Consider the following 22,964-nt stretch of genomic DNA (forward strand, 5'->3'; position numbering starts at 1 on the left):
TTAGTGATGAAAGCTGTTTTCTTCAATTTCTTGGCTTCTTTGTGTTTGTGCTTGCCCCCTATCCATCTAATACCACTCAGATGTCATTGGCATGCTTACATTTACCACACCCTGGTGATTCCTATCCACCTGCATGACATGCCTATAGCATGAAGGCTGATGATGCATTATATGTCCACCACTTTCTGTTGCAGTGACATTCCACAACAAAGCGCTGCCTGTGGGCATCTACCAGTATGTAGGAGCTTTCCTATGCAGCAGTTATTCAGTTTGATTACATGCAGATAAGCAATTAAAAGGCACTCATGCAGGACTTTATATTTACCAAAAATCACAACCTTTTCTTCTCCCATCTATGAATCTAACTGGTGGAGTTAGCATGTTGCAAACATTTACAGTTTGTGCAGTACACTGGATTAATAAGTCCTACAGTACAAATATCTGTATTAGCTTCCAAAAAAAAAGCTTAGAAAGAGAGCGAGAGGGGGAGGAAGGAGAGAGACTTACTGTAGTTAAAAAATAACCGAGATCTTTAACTAGCACTATGAGACATACCTGAGTGTAATCCAGAACAACAAAGGGCTGTGTCACCCTTGCCCTGCAACTTTCGTTGCCTTACAATACCTTGCCGGCAGTAGCTCCCATCTGAGCTGTTCACAAACAGTCTTCCAGCATGCAAGTCATTCCCTGGGCATCTGTGTGTGTGTAACTGCAGCCTGCCAGCCATACATGGATTACATTCTGGCTCTCACCAGCCTCGGTTATGCAGCAGGGTGACCCCAACACACTCCCAGTCCTGGATTTCCTCCCAGAAATGTAAGTCCTGTCCTGCCCAGCCCTCTACTGAACAGTCCAAATATATTAAGTCTGTTGTTCTTTTAAGAGAACTACATACACCAGTTTACCACCTGAAATGGAGTTACTGAGACATTTTAACTTAAACACAGTTAATTAAATAAGACAATAAAACACGCTTATTAACTACAAAGAGAGAGATTTTAGTGACTCCAAGCAATGAGGGACAAAAATGGTTACAAGAAAATAAAGATAAATATGTTTTCTAGTGCCTAGTTGAACCAGCTATTAGATTCAAACCAAAGTTTCTCACCATGAGCTTCCAACAGCATTGCTGACCAAACTTTGAGGTGAGGACCCCTCCTCCAGAATCCATTGGCTGCTTCTTTTGTCTTTTCAGGTTCAGAGAATGAGATGGAGGTTTGTCCCTCCTTTTTATAGTTTCAGTCCCTCTTTGAAAAGCATTTCCAGCTGAGAACCAAGAGATGGGGATCCGGTAGAGGAAGGAGACCTCGAACTGTTTCTTTGCTAAGATCCAGATCTCTTTGATCCTGCCCCCCTTTCTTGCCAAAGAATGGCCACTTGATAGGTGATGGCCCATCAGCTTTGTTGACACCTGACTGGTACACCATCTTGCCTTTTGTCTTGAGAAACTGGGTTAGCCCCTCCCCAGACTTATCTGGGAAACACACTTCAGTCATGATTTCAGCTTCTGTTCATAATTTTACACACATATTGCTACATGCATTTACCAAGATATTACTGATCAGTAAGTTATGAGTTTTCAAATGATACCTCACAAGGCATACCTTGTACAAAGATTATTACAATAGTGTGTAGTGTGTGAATACAGGGATGCGTTTCTTAACACATTCTTATTAGATTTGAAATTACTTGGGGGAAGTTCAATTGTAAACATATGTATATCTATATGAATATCATGTTTGTAACTCTTTCATTGATAATTTACTAGGACAGCATGGAACCAGAACCTAAATACAGCTAGTGACTAAGCAGGTAAGGAAAGCAGCTGTTTACAATGACTGCATGCAAATGACATCCAGAATAACCTCAAGTAGACTGTGCATTATATACAGGTGGTGTTCATTTACCTCTAACAAAGCTACCTCATCTGAGTTAGCAATGCATGAACTAAAGTAGGATTTGAACTTCAATTTATCTGAATTATTGGAGTGTCTTGCCTGGGGAAAAAGATGGCCTGGAAGTTTCACAAGACCATGCTTTCTGATGAGTATTCTAATATTTCCTATTCCATCATAAGTGAAACTTTTTTCTATCTGTATCTTCCTTTATCTTTATTCTTCACCCTGCACAATGGGATACCATTTATGATTAGAGATATCTGATACTACTAGACCATACAAATTAAAGCTAGTCAGGAATTTTCAATGAAATGTTTTTATCACTGGAAAATTTCAAAACTGAAATTTTCACAGGAGTCATTGCAACAAGTTTTTAAAATAAAATTGAAAAGTTTTGAAATTTTTGAAAAATTTTGATTGACCCATTCCAATTCTATTTTGAACTTTTGGCTTCTCACCAGATCATTAAACTAAAAAAATATTGTTTGGATCAAATGTAAAGTCAAAAAGAATCACTTCAGAAACAATTTCACGGGGGTGGGGGTTGGTGAAATTATTTGTGAAATGTGACCCAAATTTGCAAATAGTTTTGCAGAATAGAAAAATGCATGTTTTGCCGACTTAACTATTTGGCAAGAAAACATCATCCAGCTCTAGCATATGGTAAAAGTTGAGGTTAATATAAATATAATATCTGTTCTTAGAAGTCAACAAAATTACTTTAGTAAAACCTATAGGCAATGTTTGCCTATGTTTTTTTACTATAGTTTACTTCACAGCCAAAATAGCTGATAAATAACTGACATTCTTTGAAAATATTTGGAATCAAAATATTATGATTATTAAGAAATAGTTTAATCTAAATACAGCACTATCCAGTGATCAGCATCTCCCAGTTTGACCCTAGTAATTTGTCTACTTAACCTAATTATGTGTGCTACTAGATCTATAGCTAATGCAAAGAGCAAGGATAACAGGGTGTGCTGTATCCCCATCCTCAGATGCACCAGGAACCTCTGATGCTTTCTGAGTGGCAACTTCATGTGATTTATTTACATTCCAGCACAGTCCTGTATAGCAGTATAATATCAGTGTTTCTCTAATTTTAGCTCTTTCCTACAGGCCCAAGCAAGACCAGAGGTCTTGAGATCACCATACGCACTGGGCTCCCTGTCTCCCCCAGTACTTCATTCCTGAGTCCTTCTTATACCCCTCAGTGGCTGGACTAAGTGGCTCATTCAGCCTGATCAGCTAAATTTTGTGCATGTCTCCAATTAGCCTTCTCCAGAGGAGCTATTTGATGCCTAGCTCACATGCTAGTTTCTGGCATGGGGGAAGGGCCTTTAGCTGTGGGCGGGCGCAAGAACTGGAACTCAGTAGGTGCTGTTTCCAGTACTCATTCACAGACACTCTTGTATAATGCTTTAGTTTATGCTAATATCTCCTGATTCCATAACACTACCAATATTTTTGGCCATTGGGCTAGAATACACCAGCATGTACAAATATATACACCTAGGACCTAATTCCATAGTTCCAAGAAGATACCCAAGACATCTAAACACTTCAGACATCTAACTTGGGGCTTGGATAATCAATAGGCTCTTAATGCTAATGAACCTGAGACTTCTGGACAATTCTCTTGACCATCCACGTTCCCCAGTGCACCAGGGTTATCTAGTTATAACAGCATAAAGGTAGTGATGCTGATATAATGCTGAGCCAACGGCCTTTGGGGAAACCTAACCATTCCCTATCCTGGAGGGAACACTACAGAGGAGAAGCTTTAGCTGGATGAAGAATGTAAAAGAGCAGCTTTGGCAGGCACAACTATTCAGAGCTCACTTGTCTGAACCCCCCTGCAACATAATCCTGTTTTGCGTTGCAAAGGGATTTGGATACATGAAGTTCAAATAATCAAGACTGTACTTAAATAATATCTCACATAATAAATATCTCCCAGGCTAGCAAGGGTATTGTTTTCTGCTGCCAGAGTTAAAAGTTCTAGTCTCCCATGACATTCCATTAATATATTGTATAAGCATGTACTGTTTTTTGTGAGAAAAAAGCTGCAAATGTGACAAAAAAAATTGTTGTTGTTGTTTTGGGGTTTTTTAGAGATGAGATCATCATGCTAAGTTAAAACACAAACTAACCAAACTGAGGAGCAAAGATTTATAAAGTGTGTAAAGATAACTAACAAAACCTAGAACTGTTAAAAATGTTATTCTTGTCAATTGCCCCACCCACACTTAAACATAAAGAAGAAAATCACAGCACAGATTAGTAACATATATAACTAAAATATATCGAATAGCAATTTTGGAATTTCTGTGCACAACTCTTCCCTTCAGAGTTAAATAAATATTCTCAGCTTTATAGGACATTCATTTTTATTACCTTAGAGATCAAGGTATGCCTAACGATCTCTAAGGTAATAAAAATGAATCCCTGCCCATCTTGTATGACCCTAGTCCGCTGTCTTGCTGCCAATATCTATAGCTTATAGCAGTAAACATTTACTTTGCAATACTTGTATGCTGTAACAAAAAATTTACTTTGAGTACTTTTATTATACTAGAAAAATACACAGATGTATATAATTCACATGCAGTGCAATATATTTGTCTATTTTCCTTGTAGTTCACACTTTTTTTGCTTTCTTTAAAATTGTGAGAGGGAGAATGAGCATGCATGAATATGTTAGTATTTCTTAACTGAGTCAGATAGAGAGGATTCAAACGTGATATAGATGTATTTTTACATTTTATTTTTTAAACTGAAATTCTTGTACAGCTCCTACCAAGGACACAGTTATACTGGTATAAATGTACCTTATATAGCTCATTTGCCATACAAGAAGGGAAATAAGATAAACTAGTAGAACTTTTAAAACTGTGGTCACACTAGAGGGGTCTACCAGGTAATTATACTAGTATAATTAAAGCAATACAACTTTCATGTGTGGACAAGCCCTGAGAGACTGAAGTCCTCTATAATATTTATAGAGGGACATAGGGTAATATGATTCAGGGCCTAAATCCCACTTTCTAAAGTGACTTAGGGCAACTAAAGCATGTTTTGAAAATCCCACTAGGTGCTTTTAATTTCAGAAGGGAGTTGAGCACCTATCTGCACCTTTAGTTACCTAAATATCTTTAAAAATCCTACAGACCTTTTAATACAACTTGGGCTTCTAAGGCCTAAGACTGATCTACACACTGATTTTTGTATTGGTATAACTATTTTGGTTAGGGGTGTGATTTTTTTTTAATGGAACTAGTTATACAGGCACAATGCTTAGCATGAATGCAGGTGTACTGGTATAAGTGTGACATATATATTGCTTATTTTTCTTCCCGTACTGGAACAAGTTATACCAGTTTAGGCACACTTGGGGGGAAGTAAAAGTGAGTTGTACCACTTCAACTATACTAGTACACTTAAAGAAGTACAACTTTTGTGTGCAGACAAAGCCTGAAAGTTACTATGGAAAATAGGATTTAGGCATTAACTATTTGGGCACTTACAAAAATTTTACCTCTAATTTTTTTCTCTCTCAATATTATGCCACTATTTCCCAAATCTGTGTACTTTCCCATACCTATCTATTTACAGTCTCTTATTCCCTATATAGTCCTCTCAGCAGGCTACTTAGAACCACTTTCAATCACTTCCAGTAGTGTGGCAGTTTTTTGCTCTGGACTCTGTCATCCGACATTTCTAAGTGCCTCAGTAGAGCCTATTCTAACGGCATTTTCACTCCCATTACAACTGTTCCAATCTCAGTTTTCACAGTTGCATTTTCAGTTCGTGCAACTAGCTAAGAAGAAACTATCTTTCAGATGAATTATTGGTCAGGGTCCTATTTAAGTCTCTCTCTCTCCCTATATGTGTGTGTATATATAGAGAGAGAGTGTGTCCATCCCAAGCAGGGAGAACAGAATACTGGACATAGACCTTAGAACAAAAGTCTATGCTCACTTTGCTAAATGATTAAGGAACATGGAACTTTTTCTTAAGTTATTGTGCTATCAAATTTTGATTTCTTATTTTGTTTCATTTATATTCAGTTTAATAAACTGATATCCTGTGGGTGTGAATTATCTTAATTCATATACATAAAATTCCCATTAAAAGAGAATTGTGTGACTCATAGGTAAAAGACTTACAATTCCTTCCAGGCGTCCAACAATATCCTCTGCAATAATGGAATGTTGTATATTAAAATCATGTTTTGTGTCTTTCTAGACAGGAATAAAATAAATTTCTCAGTGAAGAAGAAGCTCAGTGGTTTTCTGAGCTGTCTGGCCCCACACCCAAAGAAGTGATTTATAAAAACTAGGGGGGTTGATAGATTTATTTTCTATTCCTTAGATGCTTGTGACAAAGCAGTCACTATTAGTTAGAGTGCTGCTGATGTCATGTATGGATTCTGTTTTATCTGAATTTAATGTTACTTTTAAAAAATAATTGGCCCTTAGTTTATAATACCTGAAAAATTATATTTAAATATGTCACCTGTAATAATAAAGCTAATCAAAATGATTATTTCAGAGATTAGCTACATAAGTGCTCATATATGTAAACCAACCCCTCCTCCACCAAGCATGATAGCCAGAAATATAGTATTGTATTTCACAATTTACAGCTTTCTGGAGGTTTACATTTTGATCAATGAACTCCACTATCCAATATTCTATTTGCTTTAGCCTTTCTTTAAAGAGTTAATCTGCCTTTCCCCAGAAAAATTATCAATATACCATTTTAATTAGTAGCGTTTTGAAATAAAAGACTTTAGAAGAATGGTTTAAAACAGCTATGTTCCTTTGGGACATTGAACTCTGTGTGACATTACTGTACACATATGGTCATGACAGAAAAATACTAGTTGAAAAAAAAACATTTTTTATTAACATGCAGCTGTTTCTCTTCAGTCTTTCCAGTTCAGTGATTTCCTTTCCAATCACAATTTACAGTATTTTAAGTGTTCTTAAACTAACTGTTGCATTCTGATGTCTTTGTATAAGATTGTATAAATTTAAAACCTTTACAAACTAAATTGAAGGTTTTTACATTGGTATAATATGAAAACATGCTAAGTTTGGTGGCAAATTCCCAACGGATAGTGATATTGGGAATATATCTAGTGTCACCCCTTCATACAAACTTAGCTTTAGGCAAGATGTGTTGATATTTATCTTTATTTATAGCTGTGAATGGGATTTTCTTTATAGGGATCTTTCAATGGTGGACTTCAAACTGAGGGACTACAGGGGGTCGTGCATCTCTGAGGGAAGTGTGCCAAAGTATCACCATGTGTAAGTAGAGAGGCTGCTTGGAAGTGGGGCTTAGCTGCTGACTATATATTCAAGAAGTCTAGCACTATGTACATAGGTTATGAGATCTGTCAAGATACAAAAAACCTTTTTTAATGATATCTGACTTGCTAATTTTGAAATAGTCTGCAGAACAATTGCATTTATGTTCTTGTAGCTTCATTAGAAAGGATTGTCTAGTGGATAGGGCACTGATTGACCTTTGAATCAATATCTCCTGAGTAAGTACGTGGCTTGGCCACAAACTTCCCCTGTGACACCTTGGCCAAGTCACTTAAGCTGCCTTGTGTTTCAATTCTCCACCTGTGAATTGAGGATAATACCTCACTTTCTCACAAGAGTCAGCTGTTCAGACAATACAGTGACAAAGCTCACAGAAGTATGTAGATAGACATATTATTGTTAAACATATGTATTGTGGTAGCATCTAGCGGCGAACCAAGTGAAAGCCTCACTGTCTAGCCCCCTTACAAACATATGGAAAATTACAGTTCCTGTCCCAAAGAGCATAGATGTCTCATGTCCTCTGGCTGCAAGCCAGATCAGCCAGTAAGTATCTACCATGTTCTGCAAGAACTTATGAAGGCGAAAGATTTCTGATAATAGGTGGCTCTTAATCTAGCAGAAAATAGTCATAATGAGATCCAATGGTTAGAAGTTAAAGCTAAACAAATTCAGACTAGAATTCCCTTCTGGCCTTAATCTATGAATCAGATACCTGTCAGAGTGCCCATTTTTAATCAGGACACTTGCATGCAACAGATACAAGCTAGTATATTTTCCTGCTGAAGTTTATCTTGTTTTTTTGCTATTTTTAGATTTAGTCCAATTCTTTTGTAGAGGTGGATTAGTAAAATATGTAATATTGTGAAATGTTTTCTTAGTATTTTTACTAGTAAAATAACACTGAAATACATTTTACATATGAATGCGATGCTAACTTTAGAATTATGCAGGGAAGGGGCCTGCCTTCTCTTTCTAGAGGGAAAGAGTTGGGAAGGTACAAGGAAGAAGTCCAGTGGGAAAATAAGCCCTGGGATCTTGTTCTGGACTAGAGAGTCTGACAACAGGCTAAGAAGGGTAAAGTAGCCATGGAGAGCAAAGGAAGATCTGGTGGTGAACCCGAGATAAATAAGGAGCAGTGCCATAACTAGGAGTGGAAATCTGTGTAGGCCTCGACTTTCGGGTGACAGACTATGCTAGGTCAGCTGATGCCCCCTGATGCCATGCCTTCTTCCTAGCCCTGGTGCCCCCAGACACAGGGGTTCACCAGCTGAGCTGGGCACACACATGGGGCAGCGCAGCAAATGGCAAGTAGAGCTGCTAGAGCGTAGCTTTCTGAAGGGTGGGTGCATAGCTCTGTTCCATATTTCAGGTGCCCAAGATTTGGCTATGCCCCTGGTAAGGAGATAAAGTGGTGGGCTAGGAAGGAGTCTGGGGAAAGAGCAACAGGGTCTGGGACCGAGCAGGCCTAGGTTGCTAGTCATAGGGTCCCTGGGCTGGAACCTGGGGGTGTAAGCAGGAGGGCTGGGTTCCCCTACGAGCCACTGGCAAAGTGGCACAGACCCTGGACTTGGAACAGAAAATGTCCAGAAACAGTATGCGGACAGCTTGTTAACCTAGAAGTGGGGGACTATATAGTGACCTGGCCAGAGGGCCAAGTCACAAAGATGGGGGTGGGGAGAAAGTGGACACACTGTGAGAAACTGTTGGAAGGCGGTGCCAGATGGGGTGAGAGCTAATTCTCAGACCTATCTGCAAGGTGATGTACCTGCAGTGAGTGGACCCCTCTAGAGTCCCATTGACTTTCAAAGTGTCTAAAACTTTTCAAAATAGGATTTAGTCTCCTGGATCACTTAGATACATGTTATCATTCAGGGGCAGTAAATGGACTGTACGCCGACTAGATGTTTAGGTCAAGTAGTCTAATATCAAACCTGTTGTACTCAGGCACTTCCAGGCAATCCTGTGGTGGGAGCCAACTAAGTATGTGTTGGCATGTCTGCTTTTCCTAAATGTTTGCATATTTTATATTTCTGCACAAATGCACACCTCTGAATAGGATAATGCATAGTAATTCATTAATTATTGGATTTGAATAAGAGGTTATGAAAATTACTCACTATATTTAAATATAACATTTAATGATACTATTACAGTAATTATCCAAGTTTCTGTGCAACATTCTCAATAAGGATATATTTCCTCATTTCCATCTTCCATCCCTAGGGATCTGATTTGGCAAGTCACATCTTTCTCTTTCAACTGTATGGAAAAATAACAAATCAAACAATGTTCAGCAGTGCATCTAGCCATCAACATCCAAATAAGTTTTCAGGTTCCTCATAATTTTCACAACTATCTCAAACTGTGGCATGGCTAAGAAAATTTATATAGTCTGGTATATACCTTCCCTTTCTGCTCAGGAAGTCAATATAACTACTTTGTAAGACAGCCTTTAAAACTTTGACCTCCACTCAGATATCCTTGCTGTGATAGACGATGAATGTGAGCTATTTCCTTTAATCATTATGCTCTTCATTTCATCACACATGCACAGGCCCACTTTATAGTTTATCCTTTATGTGGCCTCTGTATCTCAGTAATTTAATATCCCAGGCAATCTCCTGACTTTGAAAAACTTGAGGATTTAAAATTACATTTCTTCTTGTCTTTAAATATATAATATTGTTACACTCCTATATTACTAATACATAATAGAGTATTTCTCTCCTAAAACAGTGAGGTTTTTCTTATTAATTTCCATTTTCTCCAGGTAGCTTCCCCAACCAAACAGCACCACCTCCACCATCTGAGTATGCTCTAGCTAGCCGTCTTCCAATCTTGATCTTGGCCAGACACTGGGAAAACCAGAATTTGATGGAAAAGAGACAGATGAGTTTCAACTCCAGAGAAATGGAATAGCAGATCATATAACTTCACTCTCCCAGTAATTTCACATATATATTGATCAGGATGGACAAGAGAAAAGAACTTTGTGGTACCTCAAACAACAGAACCAGGAAGGCAAAAGGGAAAAATTCCTCTAGGCTCTCAGACAGAGTACTGGAGTCATTCAAGTCCAACTCCATCTATCCCTAGTATGGTCCATAAATGTGTCAGTAAACCCATAATCAGTGTGTCAGACTGCTGACAAATCCAAAATATCTGTATGAATACTTCTTCTTTGTACATTGGTAAAAGGAGATAATCTATCTCTGTACTATAACCAGTTATCATTCCTGACCTGAAAGGATAGCTAGAAATCCTGAATCCTTTCATAATGGCAAAGCTGTACTGACAAAACTTTTTCAATAAACTTCACCAGGAAAAACTAGAGAAAGAGTGTTAATAGGCAAGAATAAGGGTATCGGGAGATAATTTCTTGACTTCTAACTTCAACAAATCATAATGTTTGTGGTGAACAACAGAGAAAGTGCACATGGATAACAACTATTACCTTGTAACCTAGTTACACAATTTTGTCACCTTTATCTTCCCGCTGTCCAACCATGATTTCAAAGAGCCTGTTGTTTTCGCTGCAGGTGACCAGTTTGCTTCCGAAATTTTCCCTGGATACCTTGTCATCTGATGATTGTTTTGTCCTCAAAATATTCCCAGAATTCCATTGTTTTTTCTCCTTTGCAGTGACTAAATCAAACATTTATACTCAAATCCTGGTTAACAATTCAGAGACTCATTTCAACTGATTTTACATCTTAATAAAAAACAGCCTGGAACTCATCTTCATAACCAAGATTTCTTTTCCCGTATGTCTTCTGTGCCTAGCTTCTCTCTTACACTTTTAACCTTAATTCCTGACAGACAAATTACTGACCTATGGTTTTGTCTAAAAGAGTCCCTAGCTATCGTAGTTGGCCTATGAGGTCTGTTCCTTCTACTTCTTGTTTCTTTCTTCTTGTTCTTTTCTGTGTCTTCCTGTAATTTAGCTTTACATTTCTATCCCTCTTTTCTCATCTACTCTCTTATGCCTTAGTCTATTCATGTATTGAGGGTCACCTGGTAACTGGATTTTTATCACCCATGAATGTGCTATTTCACATTTTTAGTATTAGAATTTGGAATAAACCAAAAACTGTGATAAAGTTTAAGTATTGCAGTGCAGTGAATAAGGGACAGTAATTTTAATGGACAGAACTTTGTATTTTCTGAAGACTTAATCCCAAATTATCTTGGACTTTACAGTTAGTTTTTTACTCTGCAGTTGTTTTTCATTCCTTTTCAAAAATTTTCTCTGTTCCTGTATCGAGGCAGTGGGATATCCCACAGCCCCACTGCGGGACGAACATTTCCCAACCCCGCTGTGGGCGGGGCCACCGGGGCCTGCGCCCACCCCTCAGAGGTCACGGCACAAACCCGGAAGTATAAAAGCTCACCGGTGGAGCTCAGTGCAGCCCCAGCCACCAGAGAGACCAGATGTCTGTGACCGAGCTCCCGCTGGGGAGACAGCAGAAGGTCGCGGCTGGCCTGACGTCACGCCAGGCCGGCCAAGCCTACTCCTCGCTCACTACCCCGGGGAGGTCTGGCCGAGCCTGCGCCAAGCTTGTTACCCCGAGGAGGACTGGTCAAGCTTACCCCGCTCCCGCTACCCCGAGGAGCCGAGCCTGCCGCTTGTCTGCTACCCCGAGGAGGAGCCGAGCCTGCTGCTTGCCCGCTACCCCGAGGACCCACTGAGCCCACCAGTGAACACTTACCCCGAGGAACCGATGGTGGTTGACCCCTCTGCTGACACCACGATGGATCAGGTACTTGATGAGGGGGAGAGTGGAAGTGGCCCGGGGGTAGCTGACCCCAGTTTGGCTGCAACACTGCCAGAACCCATGTCAGTGTGTTGCGGCTTGGATCCCCACTGACAGCAGCAACTCCCTGCCACTGCTAGGGCCCCGGGCCGGGACGTAGTGGAGTGGGAGGGCCTGCGTCCCCCCCTGAAACCCCTCCAGGGGTGGCAGACTCCCCCTTTTCCCTGGCCTGAGGAGGTCGCAAACCCCGTATTGACTTACTGTGTTTGCTGCCCCGCCCTGACCTAAGGGTTGGGCCTAGAACTGTTACTGCTCAGCCCTGCCCAAGGGCCTGAGCCTATTGACTTACTGTGTTTGCTGCCCCACTCTGACCTAAATGCCGGGCCTAGAACTATTGCTGCTCAGCCCTGCCTAAGGGTCCGAGCATAGTGACTCATGTTGGTTGTTGCCTCGCCCTGACCAGGGCCTAGGGTTAAGGCTACTAACAGCAAGGCGGTGGGATATCCCACAGCCCTGCTGCGGGACAAACTGCGGCTGTGCTGCATCACAGTTCCCCAAAGCATCTTTCATGGTATCTCACTTTCTATATCTACCTCAAGCCATTTCAGCTCTGAATCACTAATATTCATTCACCAAGACATATTTTTTCGCTTGCGTTGTAAGGCTGGAAAACCTTTTTTTAATGGATAATTGTTCGAATAATAGCAAATATAATACACAACCTTTGGGCACTTCAGAAGTTTAGAGTTAGGCTCAGTAAATAGAGCCAAGTGATTTTTTTTTAATACAAAATTATTTGATCACATTTTAGATGAAATCCTTTTAGTCATATTTCAAACCCTCTGTGTTCATTCCCCATGAGCAATTCAGCAATCAAGTTTACCTGCATGAATGCCCATAGAAAACACCATTTTGAGCCTGTACACTCCTATTTATAGATAGCAAATTTTAAACACACATTCACAAGGGAAGTACTGTAGTATATACGGAATGAAGCATTTACTAAGCGTTATCAAATCCCTCATCATAACTTTGGCACAGATAAAGAGCCTGACTGTACCCTTTGCATCTTTAATCAAGTTTGCGCACACAAATATTATGTGCGACTCCAATGAGATAAACTTATGAAGTCTTCATCCACCCAATAAATCTTACATTAGACTCCCTTTCTCTAAGACTGATGTTTTGTACAAAGCTTCTGTGAGCCAGAAGCAGAAAAGGTTCAAACTATTCTAAAATTCCTTTTCTGATGCCTCTATAAACACTACCTGTTCCTGAGAGATTCACACCTCTAGTAGCTTCATCAAATCTACGTGATTAGAGTTTCTCTTGTCCAATCAGAAAATAGGAACAGTGACTCATGACCTGTCTAACCAATCACAACTAACTAGCACAGATTTCAAACAAGTACTGATTGCAGGTAACATTTTCAAACAATTGATCCTTTGAGGTGCTTAACATCTTCACCTGCTACTGGGAGTCGTGGCTACTCAGGACCTTGCACAATTGTGCCCTAAGGGCCAGATTTTTAAAGGTATTTAGGCTGCTAAAGGTGCAAATAGGTGCCTAGTTGGATTTTCACATAAGGGACTTAGGAGACTAAGTCAAACTGACATTCCCTTCATTTATTTAATCTGTTTTAAAATTACATTATTCAACAATTTTTTTCATGTTTTAATCCATTTTACACAGATGGTCAAATAATACACACATTTGCTAAATGAAATATTTCACCAAATATTTAAAATAAATTGTTCACTATATTTTCTTCTTATTCAACCAACTCTCCTATATTCCTTACTACCAGTTTTACAAAGTAATTTGTCTCATCTCTTCTTGAAGTGCACACACACACACATTCATGTAGATGTGTGTATATATATATACAATTTAATTTTAGGTAGGTTTGTTCCTCCTGTGAATGGATAAGGAAAAGGCACCTTTCTAAGAAGTGTGAACACATCTGCACATTTAATATCCATGAAAGGCTAATGAAATAGAAAGTGCCTGACAAGGACACTAAGACAACTGAAAACTGATATAAACACAAGTTTCCTATTATGAATATCATTTTATTCTATTTTATATACAGTAATATGTTCCCTATTATTTAAATGAAAGCCTGAAAAACGTAACTTAAAAATGTGCTTGACATTTATTATTTAAATTCTCACTTTTTAGAGACTCTAAATCAAGTAATGTTCCGAAAAGGAAATGCAGCCCTTGCTTTAAAGTAACAATAATGATGTCACAAAATTCCCTCTGTGGCTGAAGCAAATGCAATTGCCATAAAATACATGGAGGAATTTGTTTTGAAGGTTTGGATTAGAGTTTGGATTCTGCTATATTTGGAGGGAAATGGATTAATTCAAACAAATTAGCATACCCAAACTCTTATGACCCATCTTTTTAACTAAAGATGTACCCTTTTAATGCACGTTTTTGCACATTTGCTTAATATAAAACATTGAGGTAGAGTTAATAAACTGCAAAGAGGTTTGTTTTCTTAGGGTATGATCCCGCTCTCACAGAAATGATTATTTTTGTTGCAACGGGATTGGGGTCCTTAATCTGAAAGGAGACTCACATAGAATCAAGACAGTTACCATGTGGATGATCAGTTTATATTATTAGTTAAATCTTTTCTACCATTCCAACTAGTATGCTCTTAAATGAAGGCAACAAAGCACTATCATTCAGGAAACATAGCAATGAGTTGCAAAATAAAAATTGTTTGGATGATGTACATCCTGGAGGTGCTGTGGTTTGCTGTATTATAAATAAAGCAGTTCACATTATCCCTCCTGTGTTTCTGCAGCATAGCAGAGCTAATAATGTGTAACTGATGGAATTTCAAATAAAGTATTATTAAAATATTTGCTCAGTGACCTTTTTGCCCTTTACTTTGTCGACTTCTGACTGTTATATTCTAGTATAATTTCTGTCCATTTTCACATTCTTCCTTCTGCTCTGTATTGTGATGTTCTCTTAATTAGTTTAGTGAGTCTATTTTTTTAACAACTGGTCTTAGTGAACTGAGTGAAAAGTGAGTGATATCATTTTTAAAATGGTTTTATGTCCTATTTACCTCACAAAATTAATGAGGTAGTGTCTTTTAATGGACCAACTTCAGCTGGTGAAAGAGACAAGTTTAGAAAGATATGACCAGTATCCTGTGGCAGCGGGTGCAAAACTGCATTTCTCTAACCCTCTCAACATGTTAATTCAATTAGAATAAGGGACAGTATGGTCTGAAGTAGTTTTCCATTCCTGTCCGCATTCACCAATGGCTAAGACCTTTTGCCCAGATTCAGAAACAGCTCTCTGCAAACTGGCAAGCTCCAAAACAAATCCTTGCAACAGCTTGAATGGGTGTTGGCAGGAATTCTAATATAATACATGTTTTAAATGAGGAGAAAGGGTTACCTGAAGGAAGGGTTGGGGAGAAGACCAAACTCTGCATTTCATAGACTCATAGACTCATAGACTCTAGGACTGGAAGGGACCTCGAGAGGTCATCGAGTCCAGTCCCCTGCCCTCATGGCAGGACCAAATACTGTCTAGACCATCCCTGATAGACATTTATCTAACCTACTCTTAAATATCTCCAGCGATGGAGATTCCACAACTTCCCTTGGCAATCTATTCCAGTGTTTAACTACCCTGACAGTTAGGAACTTTTTCCTAATGTCCAACCTAAATCTCCCTTGCTGCAGTTTAAGCCCATTGCTTCTTGTTCTGTCATTGGAGGCTAAGGTGAACAAGTTTTCTCCCTCCTCCTGATGACACCCTTTTATTTCATGGTTCTCTCTGAAGCAAATATCTGAAGTCCAAGACAGGCTTGTGAGATGTGGAGGTCTTGCCTCTCTGGGGTATTTGAGCCCGTTCCATGCCCCCTTGTGTGTCAAGATCAGGGAGACCCCTGACCGTGTATGGGGGTAGGGTAACCAGATGTCCTGATTTTGTAGGGACAGTCCCAATATTTGGGGGTTGGTCTTATATAGCCAGCTATTAACCCCCAACAGCATCCCAATTTTTTACACTTGTTATCTGGTCCCTGTTTGGGGGTCTGACCTTCCTCCCTGTGTCCCATCATATGAGCCCAGTTCTGGAGGGCTTGCCTCTCTGGAGGTAGTTTGAGAGTCACTCCTTACCCTCTCATGTGAACTGAGATCTGGGGATCATCCCCCGCCCCAGGGTGTCTGAGCCCTATTCCCAGACTAGTCAACTGGTGGACAGAATACAACTCTGCTTCAGAAAATGGTAATGGCACTTAAAAGAGCCTTTGGGTTTCACTGACATATATAGGGGGAAACCTGGGTACTTCACCACATAAACAAGTCAGGGACATGCCCCCCTGCTTGGGGTGGGGAAAAGTCTGGACAAAATAGGGTGTTGGGGGCTGGCTGTGAGGGTGGCCAGAGTGGAAGGGACCAGGCAGGGTGGTGGAGCTGAACAGCAGGGGAGGGGAGAATGGTTGTAGGACCAGGATCGGTAGTCCACTTGGCCTGCATGCTGCCACAAGACCACTAACTCCTACCAAAAAGTTTTCTTATTGTTTAAAAACAAAAGCCCAGGATGTTAAATGGGGTGGGGAGGAACTTCAGTAATGCAGAGTTAAGGTTTACTGGTGACAGCTCATACAGTTGCAGAACATCAAGTTCAGCAAGACTCAGACTTCAGAAAACCAGGAAATACAAGCATAAGGTTCATAACCTTAACTCTGCCTTCTTTGAGCAAAACACCCACAGCACGTCTTCACACAGCCTTTTCACTGTAAAGCAAAGGAGCTACCTGTACCTGCCCTACACTAAAACACTTAGCTTACTCTCCTGACAGAATATCTCTCTTGTGAAATAAACAACTACTTAACATTTACTCACAGGATACCATTTAAGCCTATACTTTCCTTTACCCAACGTTAAACCCCAAAACTGCTCTCTTATCCCACCTTATTACTGACAATTCCCATGGTAAGACACCTCTGACACCCAAGTGTCTTGCTACTGAAAAAACCTACACAATTTTTCAATAAAATGATGCAGACTAGCTCCTCAATGTATACATGCTCCCCTTTCTTAATATCTTAATCACAGCTCTGTCCATCCTCAAATTAATGCCTATCTCCTCAGCTCACAAACACACACCTATACCAACCTGCCCCACTTACTGCCTCTGCCATTCAATACAGCTACAACTCAATATTGAATGTGGATAATCCCCATTGGCTATTGCCAATTCAAGTAGAGGGCAAAGTCATAGGAGTTTACCTTTCTGACGGAATCCCCAGACTGTAACTTTGGGACTGTGGGACCGCTATGCCCTCTGAAGTCTCCCCAGCCTGGGCTGTATCTCATAATGCCTTGCTAGTGACCAGCAGCAAACCCTTCCAGGTGCTGTGATCACTCAGCACAACAGTATGTGGAGACCTCACACCCAGCTAGATTGCATGAAAGCCCCTAGAGCCACTCATGAATCAGAGAAAGACATCAGATCCAAATCCCCCCAGCTCCCAGCACTGTACCTCAGTTTTTTGCCATTTAAAGCCAATTAAAGTTCACGTGAGACTTTTTTAGACATAGCATTGACAGTCAACTCAAAAGAAGTGAGGATTAAAATGGAAGTAAGATTCAGATGGGAACACATTATTATTATAATAAAATAAAGGAAACAATATTGACCTATTTTGGCAGGGTGAACTCATTCTGGAACAAAAATATGAGACTTACTATTAGTATAAATTGCTTTTCTCTTTACAGAAATTTACAGGGAAATGACGGAAGCTGTTTCTTGCATAAGATCATTAAAAATATTTTCAAGTAATTAGTCACTGTTTAGTGTAATATAACATAATTAGCATTTAAGACAATACACTAATGTACACAAATAAAAACATACTTGAGATTATTTTAAAAAAAGAAAATTTGGTCTTTATCTTGAAATTTGGTTACCTTTTCCAGCATTCTTGGAAAACTATGACTAAGGTGTCACACCTACACAATTATGTTCATTTTTACTACTCAATGACAAATAGCAATTATTAGGTCTTCATTAGCGAATGTTTTCTTTTGGATTATTGACAAATGTTATTTCAACTGTCATAAAAACCCATTACATTAATAAGAAAAAGAAAAAGTATTGGTTCAAGAGCTTTAAGCATTTATTGAAATGAATTGTGTAGAAAAAATTGCCATACTGTTCACAGTATGAGACATAAATATAATAGCATTTATCATAGAGTAATAGGTTTGCAATATTTGATTAACACCATGAGAAACAAAAAACAGATGGGCCCTGTCTTGAAGAATATTTTCCACTGACACCTCCCACTTTTTAAAGGTCCCCCCACTGCATATTAGATTGGTGGAGGTCAGGTTTCAGCTGTTGTGGAACTTAACTTGTGGAATTCATTCTCTCTCTGCATCTATGGCAGTTCTTTATGACCCACTTTTTAGTGATACTATAAGGCTTTTCTTTTGCCTATCCAATATTTTGTTCCATTGCTTATAGCCTGTCTCCTCCCCATTTCAGGAGGGTAGAGTCAAACTTTTTTTTATTGCAGTATGATTTATATATTTTAGTGTATTTTGTTGTACTCTGTCCAGAGTTCCTCAATGGAAATATCAGAGAAAAGGATGGGCAGGTTATAAATAATGTCAATTATGATTAGCTAGATTCTCACTAGTATTTTTCCATACTGTATGTGCATCACTACCCTTTACTGTAGAGAAAGTGTGAGTGACTGCAGCCTACTGTACACAAACAATGAGTCCTAATACAAATGAAATGTGGAGGAATTGCTAAGGGGAAGAGCAGAATGAGTCTGGGTAGTGAAGGAAAAGAAGAGGGAGGACAAGGGAGAAAAGGATGGGGAGGAGAGAAAGGAGTGAAGAAGAGAAAATGGAGAGCGTAAAAAATTGAGTAAAACAAGATGCAAAAACAGGAATATAGGAAAAAAGGAAAGATGTGAAGGAAGGACAGGGTAAGAGAAGAGGAACTGTGGGAGAACATAAAATATGAGCAGGAGGGGGGAAAAGGAGAGAGAAAAAGGAAAATGTAAGAGGCTGACAAGTGGAATATACTAGGAGAAGACAAGGCAGTGAGGGGAAGAGAATGGAGGAGGAATAGCTATTATGGATGTCACAATCTCCAAAGCATAAATTTTTCACAGGCACTTAGTAATAATGGAAGTAGAGCGTGTGGAAATACTCAAGTTTAAATTCTAGGGCCCTTAAAATATAAATAAGCTCCTCTTCATATCTTACTGCCAAACTTTAACAGTAATTATACCACAGAATCTTACCTAATGATTTTTTATTATTGACACAGCCAACATGTATAACTGTTAGAAGATTAAAGCCTGCTGTGTTGTCATTTGAGGGAAACAAAAAAAGGTGAATCCAATCTTTTAAGAGCTAGTCAAATGTTTTTAATTTTTTTCCTGCCTGTAAACTTCTTGACTTTGACTAGGCCCAGAAAAAGAAATATACCAAGTAACAGTGGAACTCTCACAAAGAGGCTTATTTTTATGATATTACAAACATCAAAGAGGCTTCAGATTTTATCCATCCAAATCTGAGGTGTGTATCCAAATGAAAAAAAACTACAGAAACTTTTGAGATCTGCCTTTCAAGCTCTACATGTATTGCTGTCATAAACAGATAGCTAAGGGTTAATGTCTCTTTCACCTGAAACACCTGACCAGAGAACCAATCAGGAAACCGGATTTTTTCAACTTTGGGTGGAGGGAATTGTGTGTCTGAGTCTTTTGTGTCTGTCTGCCTGCTGTCTCTGAGCTTTGGAGAAGTAGCTCTGTTTTCTAATCTTCTGTTTCTAAGTGTAAGGACAAAGAGATCAGATAGTAAGTTATATGGTTTCTTTTCTTTGGTATTTACATGAATATAAGTGCTGGAGTGCTTTGATTTGTATTCTTTTTGAATAAGGCTGTTTATTCAATATTCTTTTAAGCAATTGACCCTGTGTTGTATCATCTTAATACAGAGAGAACATTTGTATTTTTTCTTTCTTTTTTATATAAAGCTTTCTTTTAAGACCTGTTGGAGTTTTTCTTTACTTCAGGGAAATTGAGTCTGTACTCACCAGGGAATTGGTGGGAGGAAGAAATCAGGGGAGGTCTGTGTGTGTTGAATTGGCTAGCCTGATTTTGCATTCCCTCTGGGGAATAGGAAAGTCCTTTTTGTTCCCAGGACTGGGGAACGGAGAGGGGGAATCACTCTGTGTAGTTTCACAGAGCTTGTGTCTGTGTATCTCTCCAGGAGCACCTGGAGGGGGAAGGGAAACAGGATTATTTCCCTTTGTTGTGAGACTCAAGGGATTTGGGTCTTGGGGTCCCCAGGGAAGGTGTTTCAGGGGGACCAGAGTGCCCCAAAACACTCTAATTTTTTGGGTGGTGGCAGCAAGTACCAGGTCCAAGCTGGTAACTAAGCTTGGAGGCTTTCATGCTAACCCCCATATTTTGGACGCTAAGGTCCAAATCTGGGAATAAGGTTAAAACATGAGTGGCAGTGGCGGGATATAGACAGAATCCAGAAGCCAGTAGGAATATTATATTTTTCTTTTCTCTGCTAAGGGCTTTTTAGCAGAGAGAAACAGTTTGGTTTTAAAAGGGAACCAGAGAGAATTTTTTTTTTCTGCTCTCTCTGGCAGTGTGTGCCTTGCATGTTAAGCAAGAAGTCGTTAAGGGCTATCACCAGTCTTTTGTCATGCAATAGCCCTCCCATTAGGAAGCAAGTACCAGCACTTATATGCATGCAAATAAAGTGGTTTTTCTGGTTTCCCTTCATTGAACATTAGCTAGAGAGAGAAAGGGAAAAAAGCACTGTTGCTAGGCAGACTTCAGGAGGCAACAGAGAGCCTGCAGTTCAGAAGAGAAACACCGGAGGGCACCCCAACACAAGAAAACAGGAATCATGACTTCTAAGGCAAAAATTGAGGCCGAAGAGCAATTCAAAGACGCTGAACACAGGCGACAAATGGAAATGAAAGAAAGAGAAGAACAGATCAGAGAGGCCGCCTACCAAAGAGAACAGGCAGCCTTCCAAAGAGAACAGGCAGCCCAAGAGGCAGCACACAAAAGAAAACTAGAAGAAGAAGAGGTAGCCTACCGAAGGAAACAAGCAGAAGATGAGTTGGCCCACAGAAGGAAGCAAGAAGAAGAAGAGGCGGCCCACCGCCGAGACATGGAAAAACAACAAAAACAAATGGAAAAAGAAAATGAAGAGAAGGAAAAACAGAGAAAACATGAACTGGACTTGGCAAAAGCTGGGCTGCATGTGCCAGCCAACCCTAACAACCCAGCGCCAATTATTGCTCCACAGCACAGGAAATTTCCCACCTACAAGGCAGGTGATGACACCGAGGCCTTCTTGGAAAATTTTGAAAGAGCTTGTCTTGGGTACAGCATCCCCGAAGACCAGTACATGGTAGAATTAAGGCCACAACTCAGTGGACCTTTAGCAGAGGTGGCAGCTGAAATGCCTAAGCTGCAAATGAACGACTATAAACTTTTTCAAACCAAGGCCAGATACAGGATGGGGATAACCCCAGATCATGCCCGTCGGCGCTTCAGAACCCAAAAATGGAAACCAGAGGTGTCATTTCCCAAACACGCCTACTACATTGCAAAAAACTATGAGGCCTGGCTAACAGGAAACAACATTCAAACCTTGGAAGAACTGAACCTCCTCATACAAATGGAGCAGTTCTTGGATGGTGTTCCTGAAGACATCACACGGTACATACAAGATAGAAATCCCAAAGATATCGCTGAGGCGGGGGAGATTGGAGCCAAATGGATGGAACTGGCAGAAAGCAAGAAAGCTACTGTCAAGGGGAACGATTACCCCAGGGGGCACACAGACCATAAACCCTACAACCGAGGACAGCCAAAGACCCCACATTCCACCCAAGTAAAGCCACACATACCCTACCCTTCAACCTCACCAGTCTCCAGTAACTCACCTCGGCCCAGTGACCCATCAGATGGAAGATGCTTTAAGTGTAATGAACTGGGACATATCAAGGCCAACTGTCCCAAGAACACCATGCGAGTGCAATTCATTACACCACCATCACACCAAAGATCCCCAGGCCCAGATGCCTCTCAAATACCCTTGGAGCGAAGGGAAAATTTGAGAGTGGGCGGAAAGAAGGTTACTGCGTGGAGAGACACGGGGGCACAAGTGTCAGCTATCCACCAATCCTTCGTAGACCCCAAATTCATCAACCCAAAGGCCAAAGTTACAATTTACCCCTTCATGTCACAAGCTGTAGACTTGCCTACAGCTCAACTGCCTGTCCAGTACAAAGGCTGGTCAGGAATGTGGACTTTTGCAGTCTATGACAATTATCCTATCCCCATGCTACTGGGGGAAGACTTGGCCAACCAGGTGAGGCGGGCCAAGAGAGTGGGAATGGTTACACGTAGCCAAACCAGGCAAGCTTCCAGACCCATTCCTGTTCCTGAGCCATCCACAGACGCCCCGTCTGTGTTACCAGAGACCCAGACAGAGGTAGTGGACCCGGATTCCATGCCTACCACTGAAACAGCCACAGCATCTCCAGTCCCAGGCCCGGAACTGGAACAGCAACCAGCACCAGCAAGTGCAACCACATCTTCAAACTCAACGCCAGAGGGCGCCAGCGAGCCAGAACTGGCAGAAGCAACAGACAGCCATACCCAAAAGGCTCAGCCAGAGCCTGAAATACCCTCAGGTGCACCAGCGGAGAGCGGTTCACCAGCAACGGAAACAACCCCATCACCTACATCGCTTCCAGAGGGACCAAGCCCAAGTCCACAGTCTGAGGAAGAACTGGTGACCCCAGGCTCAAGGGAACAGTTCCAGGCTGAGCAGGAAGCAGATGACAGCCTTCAGAAAGCTTGGGCGGCGGCACGGAGCACCCCACCGCCTCTCAGCTCTTCTAATCGATCCCGGTTTGTTATAGAC

At 40.4% G+C, this 22,964-nt stretch overlaps 1 long non-coding RNA gene across 1 annotated transcript; it reads left to right on the plus strand.

Annotated features, from left to right (window-relative positions):
* Window positions 1-1,105: 1,105 nt before the first annotated feature.
* LOC115651346 lies at window positions 1,106-15,420 on the plus strand. Its single transcript, XR_004000331.1, has 3 exons — window positions 1,106-1,215; window positions 8,220-8,228; window positions 15,411-15,420. It is a non-coding gene; the product is annotated as an uncharacterized LOC115651346 (long non-coding RNA).
* The last annotated feature ends 7,544 nt before the right edge of the window (window positions 15,421-22,964 follow it).

This window comes from Gopherus evgoodei, chromosome 4, assembly GCF_007399415.2.
Source record: "Gopherus evgoodei ecotype Sinaloan lineage chromosome 4, rGopEvg1_v1.p, whole genome shotgun sequence".
Lineage (NCBI taxonomy): Eukaryota > Metazoa > Chordata > Testudines > Testudinidae > Gopherus > Gopherus evgoodei.